Here is a 24,915-nt window from a genome sequence, read left to right as displayed (position 1 = left end):
ACACATACATATACACACAATACAGTGGTGTGAAAAAGTGTTTGCCCCCTTCCTCATTTCCTGTTCCTTTGCATGTTTGTCACACTTAAGTGTTTCGGAACATCAAACCAATTTAAACAATAGTCAAGGACAACACAAGTAAACACAAAATGCAATTTGTAAATGAAGGTGTTTATTATTAAAGGTGAAAAAAAATCCAAACCATCATGGCCCTGTGTGAAAAAGTGATTGCCCCCCTTGTTAAAACATACTATAACTGTGGTTGTCCACACCTGAGTTCAATTTCTCTAGCCACACCCAGGCCTGATTATTGCCACACCTGTTCACAATCAAGGCATCACTTAAATAGGAGCTGCTTGACACAGTAAGGTCCACCAGAAGATCCTTAAAAGCTACACATCATGTCGAGACCCAAAGAAATTCAGGAACAATTGAGAAAGAAAGTAATTGAGATCTATCAGTCTGGAAAGGGTTATAAAGCCATTTCCAAAGCTTTGGGAATCCAGCGAACCACAGTGAGAGCCATTATCCACAAATGGCGAAGACATGGAACAGTGGTGAACCTTCCCAGGAGTGGTCGGCCGCCCAAAATTACCCCAAGAGCGCAGCGACGACTCATCCAAGAGGTCACAAAAGACCCCACAACAACGCACAAGGAACTGCAGGCCTCACTTGCCTCAGTTAAGGTCAGCGTTCATGCCTCCACCATCAGGAAAAGACTGGGCAAAAATGGCCTGCATGGCAGAGTTCCAAGGAGAAAACCACTGCTGAGCAAAAAGAACATCAAAGCTCGTCTCAATTTCTCCACAACACATCTTGATGATCCCCAAGACTTTTGGGACAACATTCTGTGGACCGATGAGACAAAAGTGGAACTCTTTGGAAGGTGTGTGTCCAAGTATATCTGGCGTAGAAGGAACACTGCATTTCATAAAAAGAACATTATACCAACAGTAAAATATGGTGGTGGTAGTGTGATGGTCTGGGGCTGTTTTGCTGCTTCAGGACCTGGAAGACTTGCCGTGATAAAAGGAACTATGAATTCTGCTGTCTACCAAGAGATCCTGAAGGAGAATGTCCGACCATCTGTTTGTGTACTCAAGCTGAAACGAACTTGGGTTCTGCAGCAGGACAATGATCCTAAACACACCAGCAAGTCCACCACCGAATGGCTGAAGAAAAACAAAATGAAGACTTTGGAGTGGCCTAGCCAAAGTCCTGACCTGAATCCTATTGAGATGTTGTGGTATGACCTTAAAAAGGCCGTTCATGTTCGAAAACCCTCTAATGTAACTGAATTAGGACAATTCTGCAAAGATGAGTGGGCCAAAATTCCTCCAGGACGCCGTAAAAGCCTCATTGCAAGTTATCGCAAACGCTTGGTTGCAGTTGTTGCTGCTAAGGGTGGCCCAACCAGTTATTAGGTTTAGGGGGCAATCACTTTTTCACACAGGGCCATGATGGTTTGGATTTTTTTTCACCTTTAATAATAAACACCTTCATTTACAAATTGCATTTTGTGTTTACTTGTGTTGTCCTTGACTATTAATTAGTAAATAGATGGTGTTGCGCTCCACACCAAATAAATTAAGTCTAATAACACAATTAATAAATAATCGCATAAAATCTTGAAAACGCACTCATGTGATTAAAATTAAAATCACTAAATAATCGCATAAAATCTTGAAAACGTGCTCATGCGATTAAAAATTCCATCAATTCTAAAATAAATACCAAGTGAATAATACAGTGCTTGAAATAAAGCTATTTCCTACTAGTATTCATAAAATGAAGAAGCTAAAATAATCTATATAATCGTGATGAAGTGACAAGAAAAGAATCGCAAATCTTAAAATTATCAAAAGAATCGTGACATCAAACAAATCTGTGTCAGTCCATGAAAGTGCATACAAGTGCCAGCATATGTGCAGAAAAGAGTATATATAATATTAAATATACAATAAAAATATATAAAACGGTGTGTGAAAAAATTATTATCACAAAATACAAAAGATAATAGTCCAGCAAACGTGATAAAAAATGTCTCTAAATAAGTGTAAAAAAGCTAAATCATAAAGTTCATGCAGAAGATGAAATAAATCCACGCTGTGCTATGTGAAGAAATGAATCCTATGAACAACCCCGGGATGATTCCACCAGTGATTTTGCAGCTCCTTAAACGTGGGTGCTCACACACTGAGTGCAGTGGGTACCTTACCTCACTGCTGTCAGTAAGACAGCAAAATACTCCAGTGCAACAGTTGTATCCTCAAATGGGGTGTATATCCTCAGTGGGTGTAGGGGAACTTCAACACTTTGCGGTGTATATCCTAAATGTAGTATGGGCGCCCCCAAAACCTTTTCCTCCAGATATTCCGCAAGGGATCGCAAATCAGACCCAAGAAAGAAAGAGGGGGGCTCCAATGGTGAAGTACGTTCACACAAATACTTTATTATAAAAAGGAACTAAGTCCTGGGTACTCACATTTATACAATAAAAATCAAGCGGTTTTTTCGCTAACAAACAACGAACGGCTTCCTCGTTCGTACCCCGGACGTCACTTCCGGTATCCTCCTAGGCCAATCCTACGCGTATCGTCATTGATCACGTGACTTCATCAGGGACTAGACTAGTCCCTGATGAAGTCACGTGATCAATGACGATACGCGTAGGATTGGCCTAGGAGGATACCGGAAGTGACGTCCGGGGTACGAACGAGGAAGCCGTTCGTTGTTTGTTAGCGAAAAAACCGCTTGATTTTTATTGTATAAATGTGAGTACCCAGGACTTAGTTCCTTTTTATAATAAAGTATTTGTGTGAACGTACTTCACCATTGGAGCCCCCCTCTTTCTTTCTTGGGTCTGATTTGCGATCCCTTGCGGAATATCTGGAGGAAAAGGTTTTGGGGGCGCCCATACTACATTTAGGATATACACCGCAAAGTGTTGAAGTTCCCCTACACCCACTGAGGATATACACCCCATTTGAGGATACAACTGTTGCACTGGAGTATTTTGCTGTCTTACTGACAGCAGTGAGGTAAGGTACCCACTGCACTCAGTGTGTGAGCACCCACGTTTAAGGAGCTGCAAAATCACTGGTGGAATCATCCCGGGGTTGTTCATAGGATTCATTTCTTCACATAGCACAGCGTGGATTTATTTCATCTTCTGCATGAACTTTATGATTTAGCTTTTTTACACTTATTTAGAGACATTTTTTATCACGTTTGCTGGACTATTATCTGTTGTATTTTGTGATAATAATTTTTTCACACACCGTTTTATATATTTTTATTGTATATTTATTATTATATATACTCTTTTCTGCACATATGCTGGCACTTGTATGCACTTTCATGGACTGACACAGATTTGTTTGATGTCACGATTCTTTTGATAATTTTAAGATTTGCGATTCTTTTCTTGTCACTTCATCACGATTATATAGATTATTTTAGCTTCTTCATTTTATGAATACTAGTAGGAAATAGCTTTATTTCAAGCACTGTATTATTCACTTGGTACCGTATATACTCGAGTATAGGCCGACCCGAATATAAGCCGAGGCCCCCAATTTACCCCCAAAAAAACTGGCAAACTTATTGACTCGTGTATAAGCCGAGGGTGAGACATGCCTGTCCATCCCTGTGTGTGTGTCCGTCCATCCCTGTGTGTCCGTCCATCCCTGTGTGTCCGTCCATCCCTGTGTGTCCGTCCATCCCTGTGTGTCCGTCCATCCATCCCTGTGTGTGTGTGTGTCCATCCATCCATCCATCCCTGTGTGTGTGTGTCTCCATCCATCCATCCATCCCTGTGTGTGTGTGTCTCCATCCATCCATCCATCCCTGTGTGTGTGTGTCTCCATCCATCCCTGTGTGTGTGTGTCTCCATCCATCCATCCATCCATCCCTGTGTGTGTGTGTCTCCATCCATCCATCCATCCATCCCTGTGTGTGTCTCCATCCGTGTGTGTGTGTGTGTGTGTGTGTGTGTGTGTGTGTGTGTGTGTGTGTGTGTGTGTGTCCAGCCTACCTTTGTCCCGAGCCTCCGTCCCGTGCCTTGCCTCCTTGCCTCCGTCCCGTGCCTTGCCTTGCATCCGTCCCGTGTCGTGCCTTGCCTTGCCCCCGTCCCGTCCCGTGCCGTGCCGTGCCGTGCCTTGCCTTGCCTCCGTCCCGTGCCCTCTTCGTCGGCGGCCATTGTAAAATTCAAAAGCTGCGCCGCCGCCTTCGCCTGTGATAGGCGGAACACTGAATTTCCCAGCAGCCTGTGTTCCGCCTATCACAGACGTCGTATCATCCTCGTCCGTAGTACGAGGATGATACGATGTCCGTGATAGGCGGAACACAGGCTGCTGGGAAATTCAGTGTTCCGCCTATCACAGGCGAAGGCGGAGCCGGAGGCGCGGCTTTTGAATAGAATGGCCGCTGTCTGTCTGCTCGACACGCTGATCGAGCGGGCAGACAGCGATGACTCGAGTATAAGCCGAGGGGGGCACTTTCAGCCTCAAAAAAGAGGCTGAAAATCTCGGCTTATACTTGAGTATATACGGTATTTATTTTAGAATTAATGGAATTTTTAATCGCATGAGCACGTTTTCAAGATTTTATGCGATTATTTAGTGATTTTAATTTTAATCACATGAGTGCGTTTTCAAGATTTTATGCGATTATTTATTAATTGTGTTATTAGACTTAATTTATTTGGTGTGGAGCGCAACACCATCTATTTACTATTTACTGTCACTTTGAGGGGAGGGTTTGCACCTCTGTCTGTGTTTTTTGCTGCAACCACACCAACCTGCTCTAACTTTACCACTATAGCGCGAGGATAACCTACCATTACTATGTCCTTGACTATTGTTTAACCACTTGCTTACTGGGCACTTAAACCCCCCTCAGTCCCAGACCAATTTTCAGCTTTCAGCGCTGATGCACTTTGAGTGACAATTACGCGGTCATACAACACTGTACCCAAATGAAATTTTTATCATTTTTTTCCCACAAATAGAGCTTTCTTTTGGTGGTATTTAGTTACAGCTCGGAGTTTTATTTTTTGCTAAACAAACAAAAAAAGATGCAAAAAAAAAAAAAAAAAAAATCATGTTTTAATAGTTTGTTATAAAATTTTGCAAACGGGTCATTTTTCTCCTTCATTGAAGTGCGCTGATTAGGCGGCACTGATAGGCTGCATTGGTGGGCACTGATGGGCTGCATTGGTGGGCACTGATAGGCTGCACTGGTGGGCACTGATAGGCATAGTTAAGGCGGCACTAATAGGCACAGATAAGGCGGCACCGATGGGCACAGATAAGGCGGCACTGATGGGCAAAGATGGGCACAGATAAGATGGCACGGATGGGTGGCACGGATAAGTGGCACGGATGGGTGGCACGGATGGGCACTGATAGGTACCACAGATAGATGGGACTGATGGGCACTGATAGGTGGCACTGATAGGTGGCTCTGATAGGTGGCACTGCTGGGCACTGATGGGCGGCAATGCTGGGCACTGATGGGCGGCACTGCTGGGCACTGATGGGCGGCACTGGGGTGCAGCACCTTTGAGGCAGATTTTGGGTGGCACTGTGGGTGGCACTGCTGGGTGGCACTGTGGGTGGCACTGTGGGCACTGCTGGGTGGCACTGTGGGCACTGCTGGGTGGCACTGTGGGCACTATGGGCACTGCTGGGTGGCACTGACAGGGGGGCACTTACTTTATTTCAGGATGGCACTGCGGGTGGCAGGTGGGCACTGGCAGGGGGCAGGTGTCCGCTTGAATTGCTGGCCGTGATCGGGACTGATGTCCCGAACACGGCCGCCGGCGATCGGCTTTTTTTTTTTCTCCTCGCGCTGTCAGCGCGAGGAGGAATACTAGCCGATTACCGGCTCCGTTTTATCACATGATCAGCTGTCATTGGCTGACAGCTGATCACGTGATAAGGGGTCGGGATCGACCCCTTACACGGATCGGTGATCAGGCGAGTCTCACGGACTCGCCGATCACAGAGCGCGCCGCGCGCGCCCCTCAGGGGGCGCGCAGGCCGCTCGTAACCGGGACGACGTCAATAGACGTAGTCCCGGCAATCTAGGTCCGCGCTAATGCCGTCATTCGGCAATAGCGCGGTACCCAAGTGGTTAAATTGGTTTGATGTTCTGAAACACTTAAGTGTGACAAACATGCAAAGGAACAGGAAATGAGGAAGGGGGCAAACACTTTTTCACACCACTGTATGTGTGTAGCCATACTGTATATTTTGTTCTTTAATATTACATTTTTTAGCTTTTTTTGTCTGAGTAGAGATCTATGTTTGTCCCAAATATGTTTGATCTGTTGACTGACTCACTACCTCTATTGAAAGTCTATTCCAAGCATCAAGTGACAAACGCAATTTAAAAAAAAGTATTATAACTGGTGTGATAGACCAGTGCCCCCCCAAAATGACAGATTGAAGCAGGGTGTTATATGCCTTCTTCCACATACTGTACATACTGCACTTCTCTAGAGACTTTTGTCACAGGGTCTTTTAAAAAATGACAGGCAGAGGAAGAGGCAGGCCCTTATGCAGGGGTGGTAGGGATAGGGGAGGAGCAACAGGCTTGAGCCAAAGTGGGAAATTGCAGAAGGTGCGTTTGATTACGTCAAAGGACGCACCAGACTTGGTTGAGTGGCTCACTCAGCCTTACTCTTCTGCACCCTCCTCATCCTCTCGATCTGCACCCTCTTCTGCACTCTCCGTTGTGTGCACCCCCAAAGACACTACCACCAACACCACCACCACCACCATATACCCTTCGCTTGAGTCACAGGAAATATTTTCCGATACATCACAAGACATTGCCGATGCGCAGCCACTCTTGGCATTGGATCAGGAAGAGGAGGTAGCAACAACTGCCACTCAGCAGTCTGACGACAGTACCCAGATCAGCCCAAGCAGGAGGTTGGTCCCCGATGTTGCTGCCTACTCCGAGATCCTTAATTATAGCGGTGGGGAAGGTGACGTGGGAGCCCACAAGAGAGAAAAAGGAGGGGAGTTCAGAGGGAGATATGGACCAGCAGATAGGGAGGAGAAGCAGGTGGAACTTAGATTTCACAGGAAGGACAAAGCAGACTGCTAATGTATCAGGAGCGAGGCATCAACCATGTACGGTCACATCTGGCGCTCCCAGGACGCCGGAACATGGCTCCGCAGTGAGGACTTTTTTTAACGTGTCCGCTGCTGACAATAGTGTTGTCATCTGCAGCCTTTGCAGTCAACGCATAACTCGCAGTAAGCCCAACACTCACCTAGGGAGGACCGCCTTAAGAAGGCACATGAGCTGCCATCACCGAGCCCAGTGGGAGCAAAGGAACCCACAAAGCCACACTCCAGGCTCTCACAGTCAAGCCTCGTCTTCACGTCCTCACGTTTTTCTGGAAAAGGCAGGCTCCGTGTGTTCGAGCGTAAAAAAATGACGACGCTGGATAACCCTCTTGCCCAACGGTTGATGGCTGGCTTGTCAGAACTGATAGCCCGCCAACTACTGCCATATAAACTGGTGGACTCGGAGGCCTTTCGAAAATTTGTGGCCATTGGAACACCACAATGGAAGGTCCCAGGAAGGAAGTATTTCTCACAGAAGGGCATCCCAGAGCTATATGGCCATGTTCAGCGGCAAATGAATGTATCTCTGGCACACAGTGTCGGTGCCAAGATACATCTGACCACAGACACGTGGTCTAGCAAACACGGGCAGGGAAGGTACAGTGGTGTGAAAAAGTGTTTGCCCCCTTCCTCATTTCCTGTTCCTTTGCATGTTTGTCACACTTAAGTGTTTCGGAACATCAAACCAATTTAAACAATAGTCAAGGACAACACAAGTAAACACAAAATGCAATTTGTAAATGAAGGTGTTTATTATTAAAGGTGAAAAAAAATCCAAACCATCATGGCCCTGTGTGAAAAAGTGATTGCCGCCTAAACCTAATAACTGGTTGGGCCACCCTTAGCAGCAACAACTGCAACCAAGCGTTTGCGATAACGTGCAATGAGGCTTTTACAGCGTCCTGGAGGAATTTTGGCCCACTCATCTTTGCAGAATTGTCCTAATTCAGTTACATTAGAGGGTTTTCGAACATGAACGGCCTTTTTAAGGTCATACCACAACATCTCAATAGGATTCAGGTCAGGACTTTGGCTAGGCCACTCCAAAGTCTTCATTTTGTTTTTCTTCAGCCATTCGGTGGTGGACTTGCTGGTGTGTTTAGGATCATTGTCCTGCTGCAGAACCCAAGTTCGTTTCAGCTTGAGTACACAAACAGATGGTCGGACATTCTCCTTCAGGATCTCTTGGTAGACAGCAGAATTCATAGTTCCTTTTATCACGGCAAGTCTTCCAGGTCCTGAAGCAGCAAAACAGCCCCAGACCATCACACTACCACCACCATATTTTACTGTTGGTATAATGTTCTTTTTATGAAATGCAGTGTTCCTTCTACGCCAGATATACTTGGACACACACCTTCCAAAGAGTTCCACTTTTGTCTCATCGGTCCACAGAATGTTGTCCCAAAAGTCTTGGGGATCATCAAGATGTGTTGTGGAGAAATTGAGACGAGCTTTGATGTTCTTTTTGCTCAGCAGTGGTTTTCTCCTTGGAACTCTGCCATGCAGGCCATTTTTGCCCAGTCTTTTCCTGATGGTGGAGGCATGAACGCTGACCTTAACTGAGGCAAGTGAGGCCTGCAGTTCCTTGTGCGTTGTTGTGGGGTCTTTTGTGACCTCTTGGATGAGTCGTCGCTGCGCTCTTGGGGTAATTTTGGGCGGCCGACCACTCCTGGGAAGGTTCACCACTGTTCCATGTCTTCGCCATTTGTGGATAATGGCTCTCACTGTGGTTCGCTGGATTCCCAAAGTTTTGGAAATGGCTTTATAACCCTTTCCAGACTGATAGATCTCAATTACTTTCTTTCTCAATTGTTCCTGAATTTCTTTAGGTCTCGGCATGATGTGTAGCTTTTAAGGATCTTCTGGTGGACCTTACTGTGTCAAGCAGCTCCTATTTAAGTGATGCCTTGATTGTGAACAGGTGTGGCAATAATCAGGCCTGGGTGTGGCTAGAGAAATTGAACTCAGGTGTGGACAACCACAGTTATAGTATGTTTTAACAAGGGGGGCAATCACTTTTTCACACAGGGCCATGATGGTTTGGATTTTTTTTCACCTTTAATAATAAACACCTTCATTTACAAATTGCATTTTGTGTTTACTTGTGTTGTCCTTGACTATTGTTTAAATTGGTTTGATGTTCCGAAACACTTAAGTGTGACAAACATGCAAAGGAACAGGAAATGAGGAATGGGGGCAAACACTTTTTCACGCCACTGTATATAACTTTTACTGCCCACTGGGTGAACCTTCTGATGGCCATCAAGCATGTAACTCTTGGCACCTGTGTAGATTTGGTTTTACCACCACGGATTGCATGCAGGCCTGCCTCTTCTTCTCCTCCTCCTACTCCATCCTCCCTCTCCTCCTCGGCTGACACCTCCTTTTCTGCTGCTAGCGTCTCTTCTGTTGCTCAGCCCAAGATCCCCAGAACCTATTTGACATGCCAGATGAGAAGTTGCCATGCTGTGCTGCGTCTGTTGTGCCTGGAAGCCAAGAGCCACACTACCCTGCACTCCTTTCAGCTTTGCGTTCACAGGTAGATTAGTGGCTAAAACCGCTCAATTTGACAGTTGGTAAAGTGGTGTGTGACAACGGCGCCAATCTGCTTAGCGCATTGAAATAGGGCAAAATTACACATGTGCCATGCATGGCATGCGTCTTAAACTTGGTCGTGCAGCGATTCGTTGTCAAATACCCTGGGGTCCAGGACATCTTGCGGCAGGCAAGGAAAATCTCGGCCCATTTCAGAAGATCTTACACGGCCATGGCTCGCCTTGCTGACATTCAGCGGCGACACAATCTGCCAGTCAGATGTCTTATTTGTGATTGCCCGATGCAATGGAACTCAACCTTCTATGTGCTTAATAGGCTGCTCCAGCAGAAACGTGCAGTTAACGTCTACCTGTATGAACTCTGCGGCAGAACAGGTTCTGGGGAGCTTGTTTTTTTTTTCACCACGCCAGTGGCTGCTCATGCACGACACATGCAGACTTCTGTGGCCATTTGATGAGATCACCAAACTGGTCAGTCGCAGCCATGGCGCCATCAGTGACATGGTACCTTATGCCTTCTTTATGGAGCGTGCATTGCATCGTGTCATTGATCAAGCCGTGGAGGAGCAGGAGCAGGAAGATGAGGAAGTCGCAATGCTGGATGAATTCCCAGGGGGGGGCTACTCTATCTGAGACATGTCAACAACAGGAGTCTAAAGAGGAGTCAGAGGAGGAAGGTGCCGGGGCGGATGAGGAGGAGCAAGAAGAACATGCTTTAAACCTTCCTGGGATCCCTGTTGTTGTCCGTGGATTGGGAGAGGAGGACGAGGAGGACAACATTATCCTGGATGATGAGCAGGAGCCAGGCCACCACACCGCTTCCAGTTTAGTGCAAATGGGGGCCTTCATGCTCCAGTGTTTTAACAGGGACGCCCGTATATAAAGCATAAAGGTAAAGGACCAGTACTGGGTGGCAACGTACTTAGACCCCCAGTACAAACACAAAATGGCACAAATGTTACCACCATCACAGAGGGCTGTCAGAATGGAGCACTTACAGGCCCTGCTTCGAGAAATGCTGCATTCCCCTTTTGCGTGCGCTGGCAGAGGAGTAATTCCCACTCCCAGAGAAAGAGTTGCGGGTACCAATCCAACAGCGCCTGCAAGAAGAGGGCGGTTTGAAGATGTGTTGGTGACTTCTGATATGAGATCATTCTTTCAGCTGACCCATCGACTTGTCTTATCCGGATCCAGCATCAGGGAATGCCTAGACCGACAGGTGTCTGACTACATCGGGTTAACGGCCGATGTGGACGCTCTGAGGAGTGATGAACCCCTGGGCTACTGGGTGGGCAGGCTTGACCTCTGGCCAGAGCTTGCCCAATTTGCAATGGAGCTGTTGGCTTGCCCCTCGTCCAGTGTCCTGTCCGAAAAGGACGTTCAGCACAGCAGGGGGGATCGTGACCGATAAGCGCACTCGCCTAGCTCACGACAGTGTTGACTACCTCACATTTATAAAAATGAATGAGGCATGGATCTCGGAGGAATTCAACGCATGTGACCAGTAGACCATGTAAATGCATAACTATAAACGATTTATTTAATCTAGCACATGGACCTTTTTTCTACCTTTGGCTCACTTCCTTGTACAAAAAAAGCACACCGTACTATATGCCCGTACCCTCCTGTTTGAAGAGGTTGAGCGGTGTCATATTTTTGGGTCCCGCAGCAAGTTGCTGGTATCAGTGCTGGTGTCAGTGCTCTCTATCTCGGTGCTGGTGTCAGTGCTCTCTATCATGGTGCTGGTGTCAGTGCTCTCTATCACGGTGCTGGTGTCAGTGCTCTCACGGTGCTGTTTTTAGTGCTCTCTATCACGGTGCTGGTGTCAGTGCTCTCTATCTCGGTGCTGGTATGGTCTCAGTGTTCTCTGTCACGGTGCTGGTGTCAGTGCTCTCACGGTGCTGGTGTCAGTGCTCTCTATCACGGTGCTGGTGTCAGTGCTCTCTATCTCGGTGCTGGTGTCAGTGCTCTCTATCTCGGTGCTGGTGGCAGTGCTCTCTATCACGGTGCTGGTGTCAGTGCTCAGTATCTATCGCAGTGCTGGTTTCAGACAGTGAGGGAGATAGCAGCGGAGAAGCCAATCAGCAGGCAGTGCCAGCACCATGGCTGAGGATCAGCACTGGACTGGCACCTCCGGACCACTGCAGTGGAGCCCTGCATAGGTGGGGGTAAGGGCCAGGCAGAGGGAGGGGCTCAAGCACAGGTTGGCACACTGGGACACTGGCACAGGACTGCGCTGCCCTGACTGTGGCACAGATCATCTCCTGCACTCCCTTCATAGCCTGCCCTGACCTTGCCTCTCCTCCATGGCCTTCATGTGCTCCTGAATTGTCAAAATTTCACAGATAAAAAAATTATTCTTGTCGATCCCAGATTCACTTAATACTTTTGTTATGTCATTGTCCATGTTGTGGGACTATGTGTGCACAGCTAGTGGCTGAAAATATGACCTGGAGGTTTTTAAGGTTCGCCTGCCATTAAAGTCAATGGGGTCCGCATTCGTTCGTGGTTCACATTCGTAAAACGTCCCATCGGAAGTTCGTCCATCACTAATTAGGAATTTAAAAAATAAGATAATATTATAGCTTAAAGAAAATCCCATTTAATATTTTTTGCTATGCTTTTTATTTTTGTTTATTAATAATTAATTTTTTTTAGCTGTTTAACCTAGCCAACTTCACTTCATATTATGCCAAATTTAGGCTGCATTCACACCTGAGCGTTTTCAGCTCATAAAACGCTTGTAAAACGCCCAACAAAATACTTGAAAAATGGCCAACAAGAAAAAATCCTATTCATTTCAAACGCACCTGTTCACATCTGAGCGTTTTGCCACCTGAAGCAAAACGCATTATTTTTGCTGTAATTTTGCCACGCTTTTGTACAGGTCAAAAGGTTACCAATGTAAAAAGCAGAAAACGCCTGTAATCTGCCAAAAAGAAGCTCCTGTACTTTTTTGAACTTCAGGCTTTTTTCTTCAGATGACAAAACACTCAGATGTGAACAGGGGCCATTGAAATAAATGGGATTTGTCTTGTTGGGCGTTTTTGGAGCTGAGGCTTACAGCAGAAAAAAGCCCAAAAACGCCTAAGTTCAAAAAAGAGCATGAGCTTCTTTAAGGCAGATTACAGGCATTTGTATGCTATTTACATTGGTGACCTGCTCAAAAATGCGTAAAAAAACGCAATAAAAACGCCTTTGACTTCAAAATGCTCTGATGTGAATGCAGCCTAAGGCTGGCCATACACTATACAATTTTCTTGTTCAACTGTTCTTTAAGCCCCATACACACTATCAGTTTTTCTGCTGAGTTTTTCCTTCAGATTTACCAAAACCATATAATGCAAGGGCCTGCCTGGTTGCATACACATTGAAACTCCTAAGGTTTGCCCTCATTTTATATGGTTTTGGTAAATCTGAAGGAAAAACTCAGCAGAAAAACTGATAGTGTGTATGGGACTTTAGATTTACCACAACCATATAATATGAGGTCACACCTAAGCCCTTTCAATTTGTATGCAATCAGGCAAGCCCTTATACTACATAGTTGAAGGTAAATCTAAAGTAAATTGAATAAGAAAATTGTATAGTGTATGGCCAGCCTACGAAAGGTGTACTGCTGCATTCAAACCTGAGGATTTCAAAGTCGTTTGTTAATACAGTGTTTTTGCCGCATTTTTTATTGTGTTTTGCCGCATTTCTGCCACAATTTTGTACAGGTCACCAATGTAAAAAGCAGAAAAACACCTGTAATCTGTTCCAAAGAAGCTCATGTTCTTTTTTGAGTTTAAGATGTTTTTCAGGCATTTTGCTTCAGATGACAAAGCGCTCAGACGTGAACAGGTGCCATTGTAATGAATGGGATTTTGCTTGTTGGGCATTTTTCAGGCGTGTTTTTGATGACCGATCGGATCTTGATCAGACTTTTCAAAGGACTTGGTCAGGCGGACTGGAATCTGTCAGACAATTCGATCTTGTGTGGGCTCCAGCGAACTTTTCCTTCCCAAAAGTCCAGTGGACCTAGAAATAAAACTTGCTTCAAATCTTTCCGACAGACTCGAGTTCGGTTGAAAAATCCGGACGTCTGTGTGCTAGTCCAATAGACTAAAAATGATGCTAGGGCAGCTATTGGCTACTAGCTATGAACTTCCTTATTCTACGCCATCACGGTTGAATCTGTCGGACTTTTGGAGTGATCGTGTGTGGGCAAGTCCGTTTGTTTGAAAGTCCGGCGGACCTCACCTGCAAAGTCCGTCGGATAGTCCGATCGTGTGTACGTGGCATAAGGTTTATTTCCACCCTAAAGTGTGGCTCTTCCTCACTGACCCTTCTATACCCCCTAAGGGCATATCATTACTTTACAACCTGTCACAAAACAAATGTGAGTTTTCTAAAACCAGCTCCATGATAAAATGACAAGCAGACCTTTCTACATCCGTTATTCCTCCCAAATGGCTGCAAGCAATACGATATAGCCACACTATATCCCACTGTGTAAATCACTTGGAATTAGCTTTAAAAATTGGCACAAGATGGTATCTCACCCCCTACAGACTAGCCAATTTGTTTCCATTCAGGTCTTCTCTGTGCTGGAGAGGTTGTGGTCTTACAGGCACCCTTGTACATATGTGCATATAAACAGTGTAGTACTAAAACTTTATACACAAGTGAAAAAACTATACAAAAAATATCCATGATAATAGTGACTTATTCTCCAAAAGAAATTACCGGTAATATACAGTATGTAAATTAAAGTCCCAAATAGTGATGGCCGAACGGTTCGCCCGGCGGTCGTTTCGCGGAGAATTTCGGCTGTTCGCAAGTCCGCCCGATCGGCGGACTATTGCCGCCGTTCGCCCGGCGGACTTCCGTGTTTACTGTGTAAAAGAACTTTGACCTATGATGACACATCCATCATGGGGTACAGGACAGCCAATTGAGACGTTACAGCACATGGACACTTGGACATTCCCCCTAACTTATAAATAGACCCAATCTGGCGGCCATTTTACATTCTTTCTTCTGTCACTATAGGGAGAGGTTGCTGTGTGGTGCAGGGAGAGATTGCAGTGACCCAAATCGCTAGCTATTTGGTACACAAAAGTTCTTTTCAGGACTGGTATAGGTGTTAGGTATAGTTCAGGATATAGGTTTGCTGTGCTACTGATTGTTGCAGCAGCCTTTCGTCAGTTTAGAGAAAGGGACAGGACGGTGTGTGCTGCAGGGACAGTCAGTTTAGTAATTAGCTGTTACTATCAGGTCCACAAAAGTGCTATTCCAGTTATTGTTCCAGTAGCCTCTGTTTTGTCAGTTTATATAGGGACAGGCAGGAAGCTGTGTGTGAGGCAGTGAGGGTCAGTTTAATCAGTAGCTGTTACTATATTAGGTCCACAAAGGTTCTTTTCAGGACTGGTATCAGTGGTATGGTAATAGGCTTGTACACGTATAATATTCTTTCTTCCAAATATAGAAAGAATATTATACTTGACTGCTGCCCTTCTGCTGCAGTCTGCTAATCAGTCACACACAACCTACTTGTTCCACAAAGGTCCTTATAAGGACTGGTAACCTGGTGTAGGGTGCTATAGTACATAGGGTTGAGTGAGGTACAGTCTGCTATTCTATAAGGACTGGTATAGGTCCACAATACATAGGGTTGAGGTGCACTACTGCTGACCGCTGCCCTATACTGCAGCAGTCCTTCATCGGTATAGGGACTGACATACAGTCTGCTAATCAGTCACACACAACCTACTTGTTCCACAAAGGTCCTTATAAGGACTGGTAACCTGGTGTAGGGTGCTATAGTACATGGGGTTGAGTGAGGTACAGTCTGCTATTCTATAAGGACTGGTATAGGTCCACAATACATAGGGTTGAGGTGCACTACTGCTGACTGCTGCCCTATACTGCAGCAGTCCTTTATCAGTATAGGGACTGAGAGTTTTGTCACAGGGTCATTTAAAAAATGACAGGCAGAGGAAGAGGCAGGCCCTTCCGCAGGGGTGGTAGGGGTAGGGCAGGAGCAACAGGCTTGAGCCAAAGTGGGAAGTTGCAGAAGGTGCGTTCAATTCATTTAAAGGACGCACCAGACTTGGTCGAGTGGCTCACTCAGCCTTACTCTTCTGCACCCTCCTCATCCTCTCGATCTGCACCCTCTTTTTCACTCTCTGCTATGTGCACCCCCAAAGACACTACCACCAACAACACCACCACCACCACATACCTTCCGCTTGAGTCACAGGAATTATTTTCCAATCCATATCAAGACATTTCTGATGCGCAGCCACTCTTGGTATTGGATCAGGAAGAGGAGGTAGCAACAACGGCTACTCAGCAGTCTGACGACAGTACCCAGATCAGCCCAAGGAGGAGGTTGGTCCACGGTGTTGCTGCCTACTCCGAGATCTCTACTTATAGTGGTGGGGAAGGTGACATCGATGATGTAGTGTCTAGTGATGTCACGTGGGTGCCCACAAGAGAGGAAGAGGAGGGGAGTTCAGAGGGAGATATGGACCAGCAGATAGGGAGGAGAAGCAGGAATAACTTACATTGCACAGGAGGGACAAAGCAGACTGCAAATGTATCAGGAGCGAGTCATCGACCATGTACGGTCACATCTGGCGCTCCCAGGACACCGGCACATGGCTCCGCAGTGTGGGCTTTTTTTAACGTGTCCGCTGCTGACAATAGCGTTGCCATCTGCAATCTTTGCAGTCAACGCATTAGTCGCGGTAAGCCCAACACTCACCTAGGGACGACCGCCTTAAGAAGGCACATGAGCAGCCATCACCGAGCCCAGTGGGAGCAATGGAACACACAAAGCCACATTCCAGGCTCTCACCGTCCAGCCTCGTCTTCTACTTCTCCTTCTCCTCTCTCCTCACAATTGTCCTCCACTCCACCTTCCATCACGCCAAGCTCACGTTTTTCTGCAAAAAGGCAGGCTTCCGTGGGCCTGTTCGAGCGTAAAAAAATGATGACGCGGATAACCCTCTTGCCCAACGGTTGACGGCTGGCTTGTCAGAACTCATAGCCCGCCAATTACTGACATATAAACTGGTAGACTCGGAGGCCTTTCGAAAATTTGTGGCCATTGGAACACCACAATCGAAGGTCCCAGGAAGGAAGTATTTCTCAGAGAAGGGCATCCCAGAGCTATATGGCCATGTTCAGCGGCAAGTGAATGTATCTCTGGCACACAGTGTCGGTGCCAAGATACATCTGACCACAGACACGTGGTCTAGCAAACACGAGCAGGGAAGGTATATCACTTTTACTGCCCACTGGGTGAACCTTCTGACGGCCGTCAAGCATGTAACCCATGGCACCCGTGTAGATTTGGTTTTACCGCCACGGATTGCATGCAGGCCTGGCCCTTCTTCTCCTCCTCCTCCTACTCCATCCTCCTCCTACTCCATCCTCCTCCCTCTCCTCCTCGGCTGACTCCTCCTTTTCCGCTGCTAGCGTCTCTTCCGCTGCGCCGCCCAAGCTCCCCAGAACCTATTAGACATGACAGGTGAGACGTTGGGATGCCGTGCTGTGTCTGTTGTGCCTGGAAGCCAAGAGCCACACTGCCCGGCACTCCTTTCAGCTTTGTGTTCACAGGCAGATCAGTGGCTAACACCGCTTCTATTTGACAGTTGGTAAAGTGGTGTGTGACAATGGTGCCAATCTGCTTAGCGCATTGAAACAGGGAAAAATCACGCACGTGCCATGCATGGCACACGTCTTAAACTTGGTTGTGCAGCGATTCGTTGTCAAATACCCTGGGGTCCAGGACATCTTGCGGCAGGCAAGGAAAATCTCGGCCCATTTCAGAAGATCTTACACGGCCATGGCTCGCCTTGCTGACATTCAGCGGCGACACAATCTGCCGGTCAGACGTCTTACTTGCGATTGCCCGACGCGATGGAACTCAACTTTCTTTATGCTTGATAGGCTGCTCCAGCAGAAACATGCAGTTAACGTCTACCTGTATGAACTCTGCGGCAGAACAGGTTCTGGGGTGCTGGTTTTTTTTTCACCATGCCAGGAGCTGCTCATGCGTGACGCATGCAGACTTCTGCGCCCATTTGAGGAGATCACCAAACTGGTCAGTCGCAGCCATGGCGCCATCAGTGACATGGTACCTTATGCCTTCTTTATGGAGCGTGCATTGCGTCGTGTCATTGATCAAGCTGTGGAGGAGCAGGAGCGGGAAGATGAGGAAGTCGCAATGCTGGAGGAATTCCCAGGGGAGGCTACTCTATCTGAGACAAGTGAACAACAGGAGTCTGAAGAGGAGTCAGAGGAGGATGGTCCCGGGGCGGATGAGGAGGAGCAAGAAGAGCATGCTTTAAACCTTTCTGGGATCCCTGTTGTGCGTGGATGGGGAGAGGAGAATGAAGAGGACGACATTATCCTGGATGATGATCAGGAGCCAGGCCACCACACCGCTTCCAGTTTAGTGCAAATGGGGGCCTTCATGTTCCAGTGTTTTAATAGGGACCCCCGTATAAAAAGCATAAGGGTCAAGGACCAGTACTGGGTGGCAACGTACTTAGACCCCCGGTACAAACACAAAATGGCGAAAATGTTACCGTCGTCACAGAGGGCTGGCAGAATGGAGCACTTACAGGCCTTGCTTTGAGAAATGCTGCATTCTGCTTTTGCGTGCGCTGGCAGAGGAGCAATTCCCACTCCCAGAGAAGGAGTTGCGGGTACCAATCCAACAGCGCCTGCTAGAAGAGGCCGGTTTGAAGATGTGTTGGTGACTTCGGATATGAGGTCATTCTTTCAGCCGACCCATCGACAGGTCTCATCCGGATCCAGCATCAGGGAACGCCTAGACCGTCAGGTGTCTGACTACATCGGGTTAACGGCCGATGTGGACGCTCTGAGGAGTGATGAACCCCTGGACTACTGGGTGGGCAGGCTTGACCTCTGGCCAGAGCTTGCCCAATTTGCAATCGAACTGTTGGCTTGCCCCTCGTCCAGTGTCCTGTCCGAAAGGATGTTCAGCGCAGCAGGGGGGATCGTGACCGATAAGCGTACTCGCCTAGCTCACATTTCTAAAAATGAATGAGGCATGGATCTCGGAGGAATTCAACACATGTGACCAGTAGACCATGTATATGTCGATAAACAATTTTTTTAATCAAGCACACAGACCTTCTTTCTTCATTTGGCTCACTTCCTTGTCCAAAAAAAGCACACCGTACTATATGCTCGTACCCTCCTCTTTGAAGAGGTTGAGCGGTGTCTCATTTCTACTGGGGCTGCTTATTATGAGGGGCTCCCACCATCCCTGTGCTGTGCTGACTTCCTCCTGGGCCTGCTTATTATTAGGGGCTCCCACCATCCCTGAATGAATGAATGAATGAAATACTTGTATAGCGCACAATGCGAACTGAATCGCCTCTAGGCGCTGTGGCGAGCTTTGATCATCTGCTAAAAGAGGAAGGTCTTGAGTTTTTTCCTAAAAGCCAGGTGATTTTCTTCCAGGTGGATGCTGATTGGTAGAGCATTCCATAGCCGAGGCCCTTGGATAGCGAATCTCCGATCCCCCTTGGATTTATATCGGGCTTTGGGCACGAGGAGGAGGTTTTGTTGGCTGATCGAAGACTGCGGTTTGGTGTGTAATGATTTTTTTCCTGTTATCAGCCTTGCCGCCGTGTTTTGGATCAGTTGTAATCGCGCAAGTTGATATTGTGGTAATCCTATGTAAAGCGAGTTTGCGTAGTCCAGTCGTGAATTAATGATTGTTCCAACTACCACTGCTTTGTCATTCTTTGGGATAAAAGGGATGAGTCTGCAAAGCATGCATAGCAGATGGTGAGATCCACTGACTACAGATCCTATTTGCGCATCCATTGAAATGTGTGCGTCTAAAATAACCCAGAGACTCTTCGCTTTGGTCTTTGGGGAGATAGTCTGCCCAAAGACGGTTGGTGGAGACCAGGAGGTTTTGGTTGCGGGCTTATGATTTGGGTGTAAGATAAGAAGCTCTGTCTTTGATTCGTTCAGCTGGAGGGAGTTGGTGGTCATCCAGTCCTCTATTGATTTGAGGCAGTTTTCAAGTTGTTGTTGGTGATCTTTTTTTCCATTGATCCGGAAATAAAGTTGCGTGTCGTCAGCGTAAGAGTGGAAGCAGAGATCTGAGCATCTGATGATTTGAAGGAATGGGCGAATGTAAATGTTGAAGAGAACGGGTGATAATGTTGAAGAGAACGGGTGATAAAGGAGAGCCTTGAGGGACTCCGCAGGTGACTGCCCGAGTTTCGGAGAGGAATTTTCCTAGTTTCACTGTCTGTGACCGATTTCCTAGGAAGGACGCGAACCATTGGAGATCTATGTCTTGAACTCCGGCTACTTCTGTGAGTCGGACGAGTAGAGTATTGTGATCTACTGTATCAAACTCTGCACTTAGGTCTAGCAGTACGAGGAGACACGGCTCTCCGCCATCTGCTGCTTCGAGGGCGTCATCCCAAATCTTGAGGAGAGCTGTTTCTGTTCCATGAACTGGGCGGAAGCCTGATTGCAGTGGGTCCAGGAGTTTGTGAGTGTCCAGGTGAAGTTGTAGCTGATGTACTACAGCTTTCTCCATGATCTTAGAAATGGTGTTGAGGCTTGTAATTGGCCTACGGTTGTTTGGATCCTGAGGGTCCAGGTTTGGTTTCTTGAGTAGAGGTTTGACGATGCCTTGTTTGAGGATGCTGGGAACAATTCATTCGTGGAATGATCTGTTTATGAGGTGGGTTATGGTTGGAGCTACGATGTCGAAGCATTCTTTCAGTAGTTTTGTGGGGATGATGTCAATAGGTGAGGTACTGTCACGCAGTTTATTAATGATGTTTTTTGCGGTGTCTACGGTAATTGGGGATAGTGAAAATTTCGGCGGTTGCGGTATGTTGGTGCAGACATCCTCTTTATGTATTTGCTGGCTGAGGTTGGATGTTTTCTTATGACAAATTGTTTCCCTGATGGTTTTGACTTTATCGATGAAAAAATCCGACAGTTTGTCACAGTAATTCTGGGATTCGCTTTCTGGGGGTTCTAGGCACACCGGATTCATTGATTGATTAACCAGTTTAAACAGTTCCCGTGGTTGGTTTGCGGCCGTTGAGATTGTATATGAGAAGTGGTCCTTTTTGACTTTGAAGATTGCTTTCCGATAATTCTCTGTGAGAACTTTGTAGGTAAAGTGGTTTTCCTCTGTGCTGTGCTGACTTCCTCCTGGGGCTGTACCTCTGCTGTGCATATTATGAGGGGCTCCCACCATCCCTGTGCTATGCTTATTATGAGGGGCTCCCACCATCCCTGTGCTATGCTTATTATGAGGGGCTCCCACCATCCCTGTGCTGTGCTGACTTCCTCCTGGGGCTGCTTATTATGAGGGGCTCCCACCATCCCTGTGCTATGCTGACATCCTCCTGGGGCTGCTTATTATGAGGGGCTCCAACCATCCCTGTGCTATGCTCATTATGAGGGGCTCCCACCATCCCTGTGCTATGCTCATTATGAGGGGCTCCCACCATCCCTGTGCTATGCTCATTATGAGGGGCTTCCACCATCCCTGTGCTATGCTGACTTCCTCCTGGGGCTGCTTACGGTGCAGGTGTCAGTGCTGTATATCACGGTGCTGATGTCAGTACTCTCTATCACGGTGCTGCGGTCAGTGTTGTATATCACGGTGCTGGTGTTAGTGCTTTATGTCACGCTGCTGATGTCAGTGCTCTCTATCACGGTGCTGGTGTCAGATGACTCTATCACGGTGCAGGTGTCATTGCTGTATGTCACGCTGCTGATGTCAGTGCTCTCTATCACGGTGCTGCTGTCAGTGCTGTATATCACGGTGCTGGTGTTAGTGCTTTATGTCACGCTGCTGATGTCAGTACTCTCTATTACGGTGCTGGTGTCAGATGACTCTATCACGGTGCAGGTGTCATTGCTGTATGTCACGCTGCTGATGTCAGTGCTCTCTATCACGGTGCTGTTGTCAGATGACTCTATCACGGTGCAGGTGTCATTGCTGTATGTCACGCTGCTGATGTCAGTGCTCTCTATCACGGTGCTGCTGTCAGTGCTGTATATCACGGTGCTTGTGTCAGTGCTGTATATCACACTGCTGATGAAAGTACTCTCTATCACGGTGCTACTGTCAGTGCTGTATATCACGGTGCTGGTGTTAGTGCTTTATGTCATGCTGCTGATGTCAGTGCTCTCTATCACGTTTCTGTTGTCAGATGACTCTATCACGGTGCAGGTGTCATTGCTGTATGTCACGCTGCTGATGTCAGTGCTCTCTATCACGGTGCTGCTGTCAGATGACTCTATCACGGTGCAGGTGTCATTGCTGTATGTCACGCTGCTGGTGATCATCTCCTGCACCCTCTTCTTTGCCTACCCTGACCTTCCCTCTCCTCCATTGCCAGTCCTGAATTGTCACAACAATTTCCCATATAAAAAAAGAATGCTTGTAGATGTCGATCCCAGATTCACCTCATACGTGTGTTATGTCATTGGCCATGTGGTGGGACTATGTTTGCACAGTTATTAATTATTTTGTGGCTGCAAATTTGACCTGTAGGTTTGCAAAGTTCGCCTCCCATTGAAGTCAATGGGGCCCGCCGCGACCGTTCCGGTTCGCAAACTATCGGCCGCGTTCGCGGTCCGCGTACGCGAAACGTCCCGTCGGAAGTTCGTCCATCACTAGTCCCAAATCTCCAGAATGGTTAAATAAAAGACTGACAGTTACATAAGCCGTGTTCAAGAGGTGGAGATCATTAGGAGGAAAACCAGAGTGTCATCAGAGGTCCACCACATAGGTCCACCATCCAGGTTGCAAATAACTCCTATCATCCTCGTCCTTTAGGCAACCACTATGACTCAGGTGTCCAGGTGTGTTAGCAATCCGTATGTCATAAAAAGAGAACACACTCTAGTGTATTATCGTTGGTAAAACAATTCGATAAAAAGACTAACACTCACATGGATAAGAACAATTCAGGTATAAAACGTTGGAAATAGTACTTCCTCCAGTAGCCATTTTGGACTGTTTGCACTCATGTTTGTAATGTCACATATCATGACAGTGCACAGCAGCTTCAGTGGTCTTATATACTCAAGCACTGATTTGGTATATAGATACACCATTCTACCTATACTATGGTCCTATAAAAATATTTGGAGCTTCTGGAGGCACATTTTTCAAATCCTTTTGGACATAACTGGTGTCTTGAGGACTCCAGAATGTGTTTTAGCCCTTCTAAACTTGGTTATTGATGCCTTCCCCACTGCCTATCGCAGGACCAGAGCCAGCCTTCTTCTTTCAGCTAAATTAACAATCACCAGCCATTGGAAAGAGAACCTTGCTCCAAATCCATCCGAAGCTGTACGTACCACCCACCAACATTATTTACATAAATGAACACTCGCCCTGCAATCTTACTCATTATCTATCTTTGAAAATTCCTGGAAACCTTGGACTAATTGGTATGTTACTTGATGACTATACAACTCGCTTTTGAGTACAGAATCTACTTAAGTGAAACCTCTGTGACCCCATGTTAATGGTGTTTGGTTATATTTGATTTCCTTACTCACAAAATAGCAGGATCTTGTACATTGTTGTTTTTTTTCCTTGTTTTTTTCCTTTTTCTTTCTCTCCTTACGTTTTATTATCCAGATGATCGATCAGTTTGTAAATCCAAATGTCTTAGGTGGGGATCTGTGTTTAGTTTGTGTGTTGTGTCTACTTGTACTGGTCAAAAATCTTCAATAAAAATTATTAAAAAAAAAATTATTGTTAGAGTTGAGTTTTACATTGTTGAACACTTTTGTAAACTCCATCTAAATCCACCAGTCCATCTAAACCCCCTCTCCACTGACTGACAATGCTGTTGTCCATACCTCCCAACTTTAGAACTTGAGATTGAGGGACAGCTTGGGAAGGAGGAGTTCTCCAGTGCAATGTTTTCCCCCGTGGCAAAAAGTTGGTGTGGCCAAACTGTTAACTTCACTTTACCCCACTTCACCTCTGTCTTCAACTCCATCAAGGCACCTCATCTTCACCTCTGTCGCAGCACCTCCCTTCACCTCCATCACAGCTAGGGATGAGCCTGATGTTCCAGTCAAATGTAATTTAGACTCGAACATCGGGTGTTCGTCCGTTCGCCGAACAGCAAACAATATGCGGCGTTCACAGCAAATTCAACGTCTATGGGACACTAACATGAAAACCAAAAGTGCTATTTTTTTATGGCTTACACTCAAGTTATTGCCAAAAGTGTTTGGGGACCTGGGTCCTGCCCCAGGGGACAAGTATCAATGCATAAAACAGTTTTAAAAACTGCCATTTTTTCAGGAGCAGTGATTTTAATAATGCTTAAAGTGAAACAATAAAAATGAAATTGTCAGGATCTGGGCTTGAACCTGGGACCTCTGTGTCTGATATTGATTCTTCCCATTGAGCTATCTGGGATGCTGGACAGCTCCCTGCCTGATCTATTGGACAATACTATCTGATCCATTGGACAACCCTACATTGAATCTTTATTACTGTTGAACCTTGAACTCCTTGCTCCTCCCATGGACTTCCTATATAAGCCTTGTTTCAGCACTTCCTCTTTGCCAGGTTATTGTGCCTTCTCAGCCAGTGCCTTGCTCTTTTCTTCCCTGCTGCCATCTGTATTTGCTATCACTCGTGATTGACCCTTGGCTTGTTCCTCGACTACTCTACTGCCTGATCCCAACCAGCAACTACTCATTACAAACCTTTTGGCTTGTTTACTGACCACACTGCTGTTTAATCCATATCTGCTCATCTGCTATTGGATCCAGGCTTTCTCACACCCTGGTGAGGCAAACCTGAGGACCGCGACCTGGTGAACACCAGCTAGTACTTAGATTCTGCACCTCAGGTGAGCCTGTGTCATCTGCCAGAGTGTACCTATCCTGCTGTTTGGTGGTAGTCCTGCAACTGCTATAGCGATTGGTCTTCAAGCCCGACATCTGATCATGGCAGAAATATTCCTTTAAATATCGTGCCTGGGGGTGTCCTTAGTATGCCTGTAAAGTAGCACATCTATCCCATGTTTAGAACATTACCACAGCAAAATTACATTTCTAAAGGAAAAAATGCAATTTAAAACTGCTTGTGGCTGTAATGAATTGTTGGATCCCGGCAATATAGATAAAATTTATTGAAAGAAAACGGCATGGGTTCCCCC

At 46.5% G+C, this 24,915-nt stretch overlaps 1 protein-coding gene across 1 annotated transcript in view; it reads left to right on the top strand.

The window, feature by feature from the left end:
- Positions 1-24,915, top strand: part of LOC143988962 (antigen-presenting glycoprotein CD1d-like) — a 61,961-nt gene that overhangs the window by 315 nt on the left and 36,731 nt on the right. The window lies entirely within an intron of this gene.

The sequence above is a fragment of the Lithobates pipiens genome, unplaced genomic scaffold (assembly GCF_037356315.1).
Source record: "Lithobates pipiens isolate NorthernLeopardFrog02 unplaced genomic scaffold, aLitPip1_a1.2 Scaffold_1, whole genome shotgun sequence".
Lineage (NCBI taxonomy): Eukaryota > Metazoa > Chordata > Amphibia > Anura > Ranidae > Lithobates > Lithobates pipiens.
Note: the sequence above shows the minus strand (reverse complement) of the source record. Positions and strands in the feature narration are given on the sequence as shown.